A 12285-nucleotide genomic window follows, 5' to 3' on the forward strand; every position below is an offset into this window, starting at 1 on the left:
CTTCAGACACATGTTAACACTTCAGACACATGTTAACACTGTAGACACATGTTAACAATTCAGACACATGTTAACACTTCAGACACATGTTAACACTATAGACACATGTTAACACTTCAGACACATGTTAACACTTCAGACACATGTTAACACTTCAGACACATGTTAACAATTCAGACAAATGTTAACACTTCAGACACATGTTAACACTACAGACACATGTTAACACTTCAGACACATGTTAACACTTCAGAAACATGTTAACACTTCAGACACATGTAACACTTCAGACACATGTTAACACTTCAGACACATGTCAACTCTATAGACACATGTTAACACTTCAGACACATGTTAACACACATGTTAACAATTCAGACACATGTTAACACTATTCAGACACATGTTAACACTTCAGACACATATAGACACATGTTAACACTTCAGACACATGTTAACACTTCAGACACATGTTAACTCTTCAGACACATTTAACACTTCAGACACATGTTAACACTATAGACACATGTTAACACTTCAGACACATGTTAACACTATAGACACATGTTAACACTTCAGACACATGTTAACACTTCAGACACATGTTACCACTAGACACATGTTAACACTCAGACACATGTTAAGTCTATAGACACATGTTAACTATATAGACACATGTTAACACTTCAGACACATTAACACTTCAGACACATGTTAACAATTCAGACACATGTTAACACTTCAGACACATGTTAACACTGTTAACTAGACACATGTTAACACTTCAGACACATGTTAACACTTCAGACACATGTTAACACTTCAGACACATGTTAACACTTCAGACACATGTTAACACTTCAGACACATGTTAACACTTCAGACACATGTTAACACTTCAGACACATGTTAACACTTCAGACACACACAACACCTCAGACACATGTTAACACTTCAGACACTGTTTACACTTCAGACACATGTTAACACTTCAGACACATGTTAACACTTCAGACACATGTTAACACTTAGACACATGTTAACACTTCAGACACATGTTAACACTTAGACACATGTTAACACTTCAGACACATGTTAACACTTCAGACACATGTTAACACTTCAGACACATGACACATTAACACTTCAGACACATGTTAACACTGTCAGACACATGTTAACACTTCAGACACATGTTAACACTGACACATAACACTTCAGACACATGTTAACAATTCAGACACATGTTAACACTTCAGACACATGTTAACACTTCAGACACATGTTAACAATTCAGACACATGTTAACACTTCAGACACATGTTAACACTACAGACACATGTTAACACTTCAGACACATGTTAACACTTCAGAAACATGTTAACTCCTCAGACACATTAACACTTCTGACACATGTTAACACTTCAGACACATGTCAACTCTATAGACACATGTTAACACTTCAGACACATGTTAACACTATAGACACATGTTAACACTTCAGACACATGTTAACACTTCAGACACATGTTAACACTTCAGACACATGTTAACACTTCAGACACATGTTAACACTATAGACACATGTTAACACTTCAGACACATGTTAACACTTCAGACACATGTTAACACTTCAGACACATGTTAACTACTTCAGACACATGTTAACTAGACACATAACAGACACATGTTAACACTTCAGACACATGTTAACACTTCAGACACATGTTAACACTTCAGACACATGTTAACACTTCAGACACATGTTAACACTACACTTCAGACACATGTTAACACTTCAGACACATGTTAACACTTCAGACACATGTTAACACTTCAGACACATGTTAACACTTCAGACACATGTTAACACTTCAGACACATGTTAACACTTCAGACACATGTTAACACTTCAGACACATTAACACTTCAGACACATGTTAACACTTCAGACACATGTTACATGTTAACACTATAGACATGTTACATGTTAACACTTCAGACACATGTTAACACTTCAGACACATGTTAACACTTCAGACACATGTTAACACTTCAGACACATGTTAACACTTCAGACACATGTTAACACTTCAGACACATGTTAACACTTCAGACACATGTTAACACTACAGACACATGTTAACACTTCAGACACATGTTAAAACTTCAGACACATGTTAACACTTCAGACACATGTTAACACTGTAGACACATGTTAACACTTCAGACACATGTTAACACTTCAGACACATGTTAACACTTTAGACACATGTTAACACTTCAGACACATGTTAACACTGTAGACACATGTTAACACTTCAGACACATGTTAACACTATAGACACATGTTAACACTTCAGACACATGTTAACACTTCAGACACATGTTAACACTTCAGACACATGTTAACACTTCAGACACATGTTAACACTTCAGACACATGTTAACACTTAGACACATTGTTAACAATTCAGACACATGTTAACACTTCAGACACATGTTAACACTATAGACACATGTTAACACTTCAGACACATGTTAACACTTCAGACACATGTTAACACTTCAGACACATGTTAACAATTCAGACAAATGTTAATGCTTCAGACACATGTTAACACTACAGACACATGTTAACACTTCAGACACATGTTAACACTTCAGAAACATGTTAACTCCTCAGACACATTAACACTTCTGACACATGTTAACACTTCAGACACATGTCAACTCTATAGACACATGTTAACACTTCAGACACATGTTAACACTATAGACACATGTTAACACTTCAGACACATGTTAACACACATTTAACAGACACATGTTAACTCTTCAGACACATGTAACACTTCAGACACATGTTAACACTTCAGACACATGTTAACACTTCAGACACATGTTAACACTATAGACACATGTTAACACTTCAGACACATGTTAACACTTCAGACACATGTTAACACTTCAGACACACACTTCAGACACATGTTAAGTCTATAGACACATGTTAACTATATAGACACATGTTAACACTTCAGACACATTAACACTTCAGACACATGTTAACACTTCAGACACATGTTAACACTTCAGACACATGTTAACACTTCAGACACATGTTAACTCTTCAGACACATGTTAACACTGTAGACACATTTAACACTTAGACACATTCAGACACATGTTAACACTTCAGACACATGTTAACACTATAGACACATGTTAACACTTCAGACACATGTTAACACTTCAGACACATGTTAACACTTCAGACACATGTTAACACTTCAGACACATGTTAACACTTCAGACACATGTTAACACTTGAGACACATTTTAACACTTCAGACACATCTAACACTTCAGACACATACTAACACATGTTAACACAGACACATGTTAACACTTCAGACACATGTTTAACACTTCAGACACATGTTACACTTCAGACACATGTTAACACTTCAGACACATGTTTAACACTTCAAACACATGTTAACACTTCAGACACATGTTTACACTTCAGACACATGTTAACACTTCAGACACATGTTAACACTTCAGACACATGTTAACTCTTCAGACACCTTTAACACTTCAGACACATGTTAACACTTCAGACAGATTAACACTTCAGACACATGTTAACTCTTCAGACACATTAACACTTCAGACACATGTTAACACTTCAGACACATGTTAACACTTCAGACACATTAACACTTCAGACACATGTTAACACTTCAGACACATGTCAACTCTATATACACATGTTAACACTTCAGACACATGTTGACACTTCAGATACATGTTAACAATTCAGACACATGTTAACACTTCAGACAAATGTTAATGCTTCAGACACATGTTAACACTTCAGACACATGTTAACACTTCAGACACATGTTAACACTTCACAGACACATGTTAACACTTCAGACACATGTTAACACTTCAGACACATGTTAACACTTCAGACACATGTTAACACTTCAGACACATGTTAACACTTCAGACACATGTTAACACTGTAGACACATGTCAACACTTCAGACACATGTTAACACTTCAGACACTTGTTAACACTTTAACAGACACATGTTAACACTGTTAGACACATGTTAACACTTCGACACATGTTAACACTTCAGACACATGTTAACACTTCAGACACATGTTAACACTTCAGACACATGTTAACACTTCAGACACATGTTAACACTATAGACACATGTTAACACTTCAGACACATGTTAACACTTCAGACACATGTTAACACTTCAGACACATGTTAACAATTCAGACAAATGTTAATGCTTCAGACACATGTTAACACATGTTAACACTTCAGACACATGTTAACACTTCAGACACATGTTAACACTTCAGACAACATGTTAACTCACTCAGACACATGTAACACTAGACACATGTTAACACTTCAGACACATGTTAAACTTCAGACACATGTTAACACTTCAGACACATGTTAACACTTAGACACATGTTAACACTTCAGACACATGTTAACACTTCAGACACATGTTAACACTTCAGACACATGTTAACACTTCAGACACATGTTAACACTTCAGACACATGACACATGTTAACATATAACACTTCAGACACATGTTAACACTATAGACACATGTTAACACTTCAGACACATGTTAACACTTCAGACACATGTTACCACTTCAGGCACACATTGTTAACACTTCAGACACATGTTAACACTATAGACACATGTTAACAATTCAGACAAAATGTTAGACATACACATGTTAACACTAGACACATGTTAACACTTCAGACACATGTTAACACTTCAGACACATGTTAACACTTCAGACACATGTTAACACTTCAGACACATGTTAACACTTCAGACACATGTTAACACTAGACACATGTTAACAGACACATGTTAACACTTCAGACACATGTTAACACTTCAGACACATGTTAACACTTCAGACACATGTTAACACTATAGACACATGTTAACACTTCAGACACATGTTAACACTTCAGACACATGTTAACACTTCAGACACATGTTAACACTTCAGACACATGTTAACACTTCAGACACATGTTAACACTTCAGACACATGTTAACACTTCAGACACATGTTAACACTGTCAGACACATGTTAACACTTCAGACACATTGTTAACACTTCAGACACATGTTAACACTGTTAATGCTTCAGACACAGAACACATGTTAACACTTCAGACACATGTTAACACATTAACACTTCAGACACATTTAACACATGTTAACAGACACATGTTAACACTTCAGACACATGTTAACACTTCAGACACATGTTAACACTTCAGACACATGTTAACACTTCAGACACATGTTAACACTTCAGACACATGTTAACACTAGACACATGTTAACTTTCAGACACATGTTAACACTTCAGACACATGCTAACACTGTAGACACATGTTAACACTTCAGACACATGTTAACACTTCAGACACATGTTAACACTTCAGACACATGCTAACACTGTAGACACATGTTAACACTGTAGACACTTGTTAACACTTCAGACACATGTTAACACTTCAGACACGTGTTAATGCTTCAGACACATGTTAACACTGTAGACACATGTTAACACTTCAGACACATGTTAACACTTCAGACACATGCTAACACTGTAGACACATGTTAACACTTCAGACACATGTTAACACTTCAGACACATGTTAACACTTCAGACACATGCTAACACTGTAGACACATGTTAACACTGTTAGACAGACACTTGTTAACACTGTGTTAACACTGTTAATGCTTCAGACACATGTTAACACTATAGACACATGTTTACACTGTAGACACATGTTAACACTTCAGACACATGCTAACACTGTAGACACATGTTAACACTGTAGACACATGCTAACACTGTAGACACATGTTAACACTGTAGACACTTGTTAACACTTCAGACACATGTTAAAACCTCAGACACATGTTAACAATTCAGACACATGTTAACACTATAGACACATGTTAACAATTCAGACATGTTAATACTATATGTGCAACTCCATAAGGAATGTTGTCATTGGGTAACCTGGAGTCCTTATTAACACTGGTCCTTATAGAGACCAGCTTCATTCTGTTCCTCTAGTTCCTGACCATTCACACAATCCCGCTCTGGAAAAGGTGAAGAGCCCACTGCAAAATGATCAGCTTCTCTGGTTTTACTATTTATAGGTATGTGTTTGGGTAAAATTATAATTTTTGTTTTTTTCTATAATCTACTGGCAACATTTCTACTAAATTCCAAATAAAAATATTGTAATTTAGAGCATTTATTTGCAGAAAATGACAACTGGTCAAAGTAACAAAAAAAGATGCAGTGTTGTCAGACCTCGAATAATGCAAAGAAAATAAGTTCACATTAATTTTTAAACACAGTACAAATGTTTTAACTTAGGAAGAGTTCAGGAATCAATATTTGGTGGAATAACCCTGATTTTCAATCCCATCTTTCATGCGTCTTGGCATGTTCTGCACCAGTCTTTCACATTGATGTTGGGTGACTTTATGCCACTCCTGGCACAAAAATTCAAGCAGCTCAGCTTTGTTTGATGGCTTGTGACCATCCATCTTCCTCTTGATGTCATCGACGCAGGGAAGTCAGGCGCAGGAGAATCGAACTTGGTATAATGGAGTAGTTTAATAACTTAAAAACACAGCTCCAAAACCATGATACATAATCAAAACAAAGTGGGTACGAGGACCCGTCACGCACCAATACAAACAACACGAGCATGAACAACAAACAATCTCTGATAAGGACATGAGGGGAAACAGAGGGTAAATACACAACAGGTAATGCTGGGATTGGAACCAGGTGTGTAGGGAGACAAGACAAAACCAATGGAAAATGAAAAATGGATCAATGAGGGCTAGAAGACCAGTGAAGTCGACCGCCGAGCACCGCCCGAACAAGGAGAGGCCTCGACTTCGGCAGAAGACACTTGATCACATTCCAGAGGTTTTCAATGGGGTTCAGGTCTGGAGATAGGGCTGGCCATGACAGGGTCTTTATCTGGTGGTTTTCAATGGGGTTCAGGTCTCGAGATAGGGCTGGCCATGACAGGGTCTTTATCTGGTGGTTTTCAATGGGGTTCAGGTCTCGAGATAGGGCTGGCCATGACAGGGTCTTTATCTGGTGGTTTTCAATGGGGTTCAGGTCTCGAGATAGGGCTGGCCATGACAGGGTCTTGACCTGGCTGTGTGGCATGGAACGTTGTCCTGTGGAAAAACCAATCCTCAGAGTTGGGGAACATTGTCAGAGCAGAAGGAAGCAAGTTTTCTTCCAGGACAACCTTGTACGTGGCTTGATTCATGTGTCTTTCACAAAGACAAATCTGTCAGATTCCAGCCTTGCTGAAGCACCCCGAGATCATCACCGATCATCCACAGTGGGTGGGAGACATGGAGAGGCCTACAAGCCACAATCCACCACTGTGACATTTGGTGGAGGGTCGATGATGATCTGGAATGTGATCAAGAGGAAGATGGATGGTCACAAGCCATCAAACAAAAATGGATTTCTGAACTCTTCCTATGTTAAAACATTAGTATTGTGTTGTTTAAAAAATGAATATGAACTTATTTTCTTTCCATTATATGAGGTCTGACAACACTGCATCTTTTTTGTTCTTTTGACCAGTTGTCATTTTCTGCAAATGAATGCTCTAAATTACAACATTTTTATTAGGAATTTAGGAGAAATGTTGCCAGTAGATTATAGAATAAAACAACAATGTTCATTTTACCCAAACACATACCTATAAATAGTAAAACCAGAAAAACTGATCATTTTGCAGTGGTCTCTTCATTTTTTACAGAGCTGTATGTATACCTGAGAATGTTTCAAATGAAGGTGTTTAAGTGTGCGTGTGTTTGCAAGGATCTGCATCTGTATGCGAACAAGACGGTGTGTGCGTGCCTTCCTGAGACGCTGTTGAATATAGCCTGTGGCCTGAGGGTGTGAGACCAGACGTGCTGAAGGCCCGGGACGGGGGGACGGAACGGACGTCTCCTCTCCCAGAGTGTTTCCCCACACCCTGGGAGGTTAGGATTATTTTATTTTTATTTTGAGTGTTTAATGTATTAAAAGGGCCGAGGTAATGAATTATAATCTTTAATGCAGTGACCGATCGATACCACAAGAGAATAAATCAGCTTTTACTGAGAGCGTCAAACCCTTTAATACACTAGGAGAGAGAGAGGGAGTAGAGGGAAAGATGGTGGGAGAGGAGAGAGAGAGGGAGTAGAGGGAAAGAGGGTGGGAGAGGAGAGAGGGAGTAGAGGGAAAGAGGTTGGGAGAGGAGATATGGAGTAGAGGGAAAGAGGTTGGGAGAGGAGATATGGAGTAGAGGGAAAGAGGGTGGGAGAGGAGAGAGAGGGAGTAGAGAGAAAGAGGGTGGGAGAGGAGAGAGAGAGGGAGTAGAGGGAAAGAGGGTGGGAGAGGAGAGAGGGAGTAGAGGGAAAGAGGGTGGGAGAGGAGAGAGGGAGTAGAGGGAAAGAGGGTGGGAGAGGAGAGAGAGGGGGGAGTAGAGGGAAAGAGGTTGGGAGAGGAGAGAGAGGGAGTAGAGGGAAAGAGGGTGGGAGAGGAGAGAGAGGGGGAGTAGAAGGAAAGAGGGTGGGAGAGGAGAGAGAGAGGGAGTAGAGGGAAAGAGGGTGGGAGAGGAGAGAGAGGGAGTAGAGGGAAAGAGGGTGGGAGAGGAGAGAGAGAGAGGAGTAGAGGGAAGAGGGTGGGAGAGGGAGAGAGAGAGGGAGTAGAGGGAAAGAGGGTGGGAGAGGAGAGAGGGAGGGAGTAGAGGGAAAGAGGGTGGGGAGAGGAGAGAGAGAGGGAGTAGAGGGAAATGAGGGTGGGAGAGGAGGAGGGATGGATGGATGGAGTAGAGGGAAAGAGGGTGGGAGAGAGAGAGGGAGAGGGAGTAGAGGGAAAGAGGGTGGGAGAAGAGAGAGGGAGGGAGTAGAGGGAAAGAGGGTGGGAGAGGAGATAGGGAGGGTGTAGAGAAAAGAGGGTGGGAAAGAGGGAGTAGAGTGAAATAGGGTGGGAGAGGAGATAGGGATGGAGTAGAGGGAAAGAGGGTGGGAGAGGAGAGAGAGAGGGAGTAGAGGGAAAAGAGGGTGGGAGAGGAGAGAGGGATGGAGTAGAGGGAAAGAGGGTGGGGAGAGGAGAGAGAGAGGGAGTAGAGGGAAAATAGGGTGGGAGAGGAGAGAGGGATGGAGTAGAGGGAAAGAAGGTGGGGAGAGAGAGAGGGAGTAGAGGGAAATGACGGTGGGAGAGGAGAGAGGGATGGAGTAGAGGGAAAGAGGGCGGGGAGAGAGAGAGAGAGGGAGTAGAGGGAAAGAGGGTGGGAGAGGAGAGAGAGAGGAGTAGAGGGAAAGAGGGTGGGAGAGGAGAGAGGGAGTAGAGGGAAAGAGGGTGGGAGAGGAGAGAGAGAGAGGGAGTAGAGGGAAAGAGGGTGGGAGAGAGAGAGGGAGTAGAGGGAAAGAGGGTGGGAGAAGAGAGAGGGATGGAGTAGAGGGAAAGAGGGGGAGAGAGAGAGGAGTAGAGGGAAAGAGGGTGGGAGAGGAGATATGGAGTAGAGGGAAAGAGTGTGGGAGAGAGAGAGAGAGAGGGAGTAGAGAGAAAGAGGGTGGGAGAGGAGAGAGAGAGGGAGTAGAGGGAAAGAGGTGGGAGAGAGAGAGGGAGTAGAGGGAAAGAGGGTGGGAGAGGAGATATGGAGTAGAGGGAAAGAGGGTGGGAGAGGCGAGAGAGAGGGAGTAGAGAGAAAGAGGGTGGGAGAGGAGAGAGAGAGGGAGTAGAGGGAAAGAGGGTGGGAGAGGAGAGAGGGAGTAGAGGGAAAGAGGGTGGGAGAGGAGAGAGGGAGTAGAGGGAAAAGAGGGTGGGAGAGGAGAGAGGAGGGAGAGAGGGAAAAGAGGTTGGGAGAGGAGAGAGAGAGGGAGTAGAGGGAAGAGGGGTGGGAGAGGAGAGAGAGGGGGAGAAGGAAAGAGGGTGGGAGAGGAGAGAGAGAGGGAGTAGAGGGAAAGAGGGTGGGAGAGGAGAGAGAGAGGGAGTAGAGGGAAAGAGGGTGGGAGAGGAGAGAGAGAGGAGTAGAGGGAAAGAGGGTGGGAGAGGAGAGAGAGAGGGAGTAGAGGGAAAGAGGGTGGGAGAGGAGAGAGGGAGGGAGTAGAGGGAAAGAGGGTGGGGAGAGGAGAGAGAGAGGGGAGTAGAGGGAAATGAGGGTGGGAGAGGAGAGAGGGATGGATGGATGGAGTAGAGGGAAAGAGGGTGGGAGAGAGAGAGGGAGAGGGAGTAGAGGGAAAGAGGGTGGGAGAAGAGAGAGGGAGGGAGTAGAGGGAAAGAGGGTGGGAGAGGAGATAGGGAGGGTGTAGAGGGAAAGAGGGTGGGAAAGAGGGAGTAGAGTGAAATAGGGTGGGAGAGGAGATAGGGATGGAGTAGAGGGAAAGAGGGTGGGAGAGGAGAGAGAGAGGGAGTAGAGGGAAAAGAGGGTGGGAGAGGAGAGAGGATGGAGTAGAGGGAAAGAGGGTGGGGAGAGGAGAGAGAGAGGGAGAGATTAGAGGGAAAATAGGGTGGGAGAGGAGAGAGGGATGGAGTGAGGGAAAGAAGGTGGGGAGAGGAGAGGCAGTAGAGGGAAATGAGCGGTGGGAGAGGAGAGAGGATGGGAGCTAGAGGGAAAGAGGGCGGGGAGAGAAGAGGAGGGGAGTAGAGGGAAAGAGGGTGGGAGAGAGAGAGAGGGAGTGGAGGGAAAAGGGTGGGAGAGGAGAGAGGGAGACAAAAGAGGGTTTCTCTCCGAGGCTAGAGAGGAGTAGAGGGAAGAGGGTGGGAGAGAGAGAGGGAGTAGAGGGAAAGAGGGTGGGAGAAGGAAATGGAGTAGAGGGAAAGAGTGGGGAGAGAGAGGGATTTGGGAAAGAGGGTGGGAGAGGAGATCTCCGCCCCAGGGAAAGAGTGGGAGAGGAGAGAGAGAGGGAGTGAAAGAAAGAGGGTGGGAGAGGAGAAGAGAGGGAGTCTCCGAGGGAAAAGGGTGGGAGGAGAGAGGGAGTAGAGGAAATAGGGTGGGAGAGGAGAAATGGAGTTGAGGGAAAGAGGGTGGGAGAGGCGAGAGAGAGGGAGTAGAGAGAAAGAGGGTGGGAGAGGAGAAGAGAGGGGAGTAGAGGGAAAGAGGGTGGGTGAGGAGAGAGGGAGAGAGGGAAAGAGGGTGAGAGAGGAGAGAGCAGACTGAATGAAAGAGGGTGGGAGAGGAGAGGGAGAGAGGAAAGAGGGTGGGAGGAGAGAGGGAGGGAGTAGAGGGAAAGAGGGTGGGAGAGGAGAGAGGGAGGGAGTAGAGGGAAAGAGGGTGGGAGAGGAGAGAGGGAGAGAGGGAAAGAGGGTGGGAGAGTTTTGAGAGGAGCAAGGTTAAGAGGGTCAGATGAGAGAGAGAAGAGAGGGAAAGAGGGTGGGAGAGGAGAGAGGGAGGGAGTTGTGGGAAAGAGGGTCCTCTCAGGAGAGAGGGAGGGAGTCGGGGAAAGAGGGTGGGAGAGGAGAGAGGGAGGGAGGAGGGAAAGAGGGTGGGAGAGGAGAGAGGGAGTAGAGGGAAAGAGAGTGGGAGAGGTGAGAGAGAGGGAGTAGAGGGAAAGAGGGTGGGAGAGGAGAGAGGGAGAGATTAGAGGGAAAGAGGGTGGGAGAGGAGAGAGAGCTGAAGGAGGGCAGGGCCGGGTCCAGGCATAAGTGACATAAGCGGTCACTTAGGACCCCCGTCCGCTAGGGCCCCCTGAGCAATTTTCGGGGGAAAAAATAGCAGTTTTCTCTCCACCCCATGGAAAAATGGGTAGAATTGCATGAAATTTGTTAACAAATAGCAGTTTTCTCTCCGCCCCATGGCTAAATGGGTAGAATTGCATGAAATTTGTTAACAAATAGCAGTTTTCTCCGCCCCATCTCATGGCTAAATGGGTAGAATTGCATGAAATTTGTTAACAAATAGCAGTTTTCTCTCCGCCCCATGGCTAATGGGTAGAATTGCATGAAATTTGTTAACAAATAGCAGTTTTCTCTCCGCCCCATGGCTAAATGGGTAGAATTGCAGGAAATAAACTTCTAAACGCAAAATGATTTGCCACGAGATGGCCCTGTAACTAACCAAATCTTGCTTAGGGCCCCCAAAAGGCTAGAGCCAGCCCTGAGGCAGGGAGAGAGAGACTGAGAGAGAGGGGCAGACTGAATGAAGGAGGGA

Source organism: Oncorhynchus nerka, linkage group LG5 (genome assembly GCF_034236695.1).
Source record: "Oncorhynchus nerka isolate Pitt River linkage group LG5, Oner_Uvic_2.0, whole genome shotgun sequence".
NCBI classification, from domain to species: Eukaryota; Metazoa; Chordata; class Actinopteri; order Salmoniformes; family Salmonidae; genus Oncorhynchus; species Oncorhynchus nerka.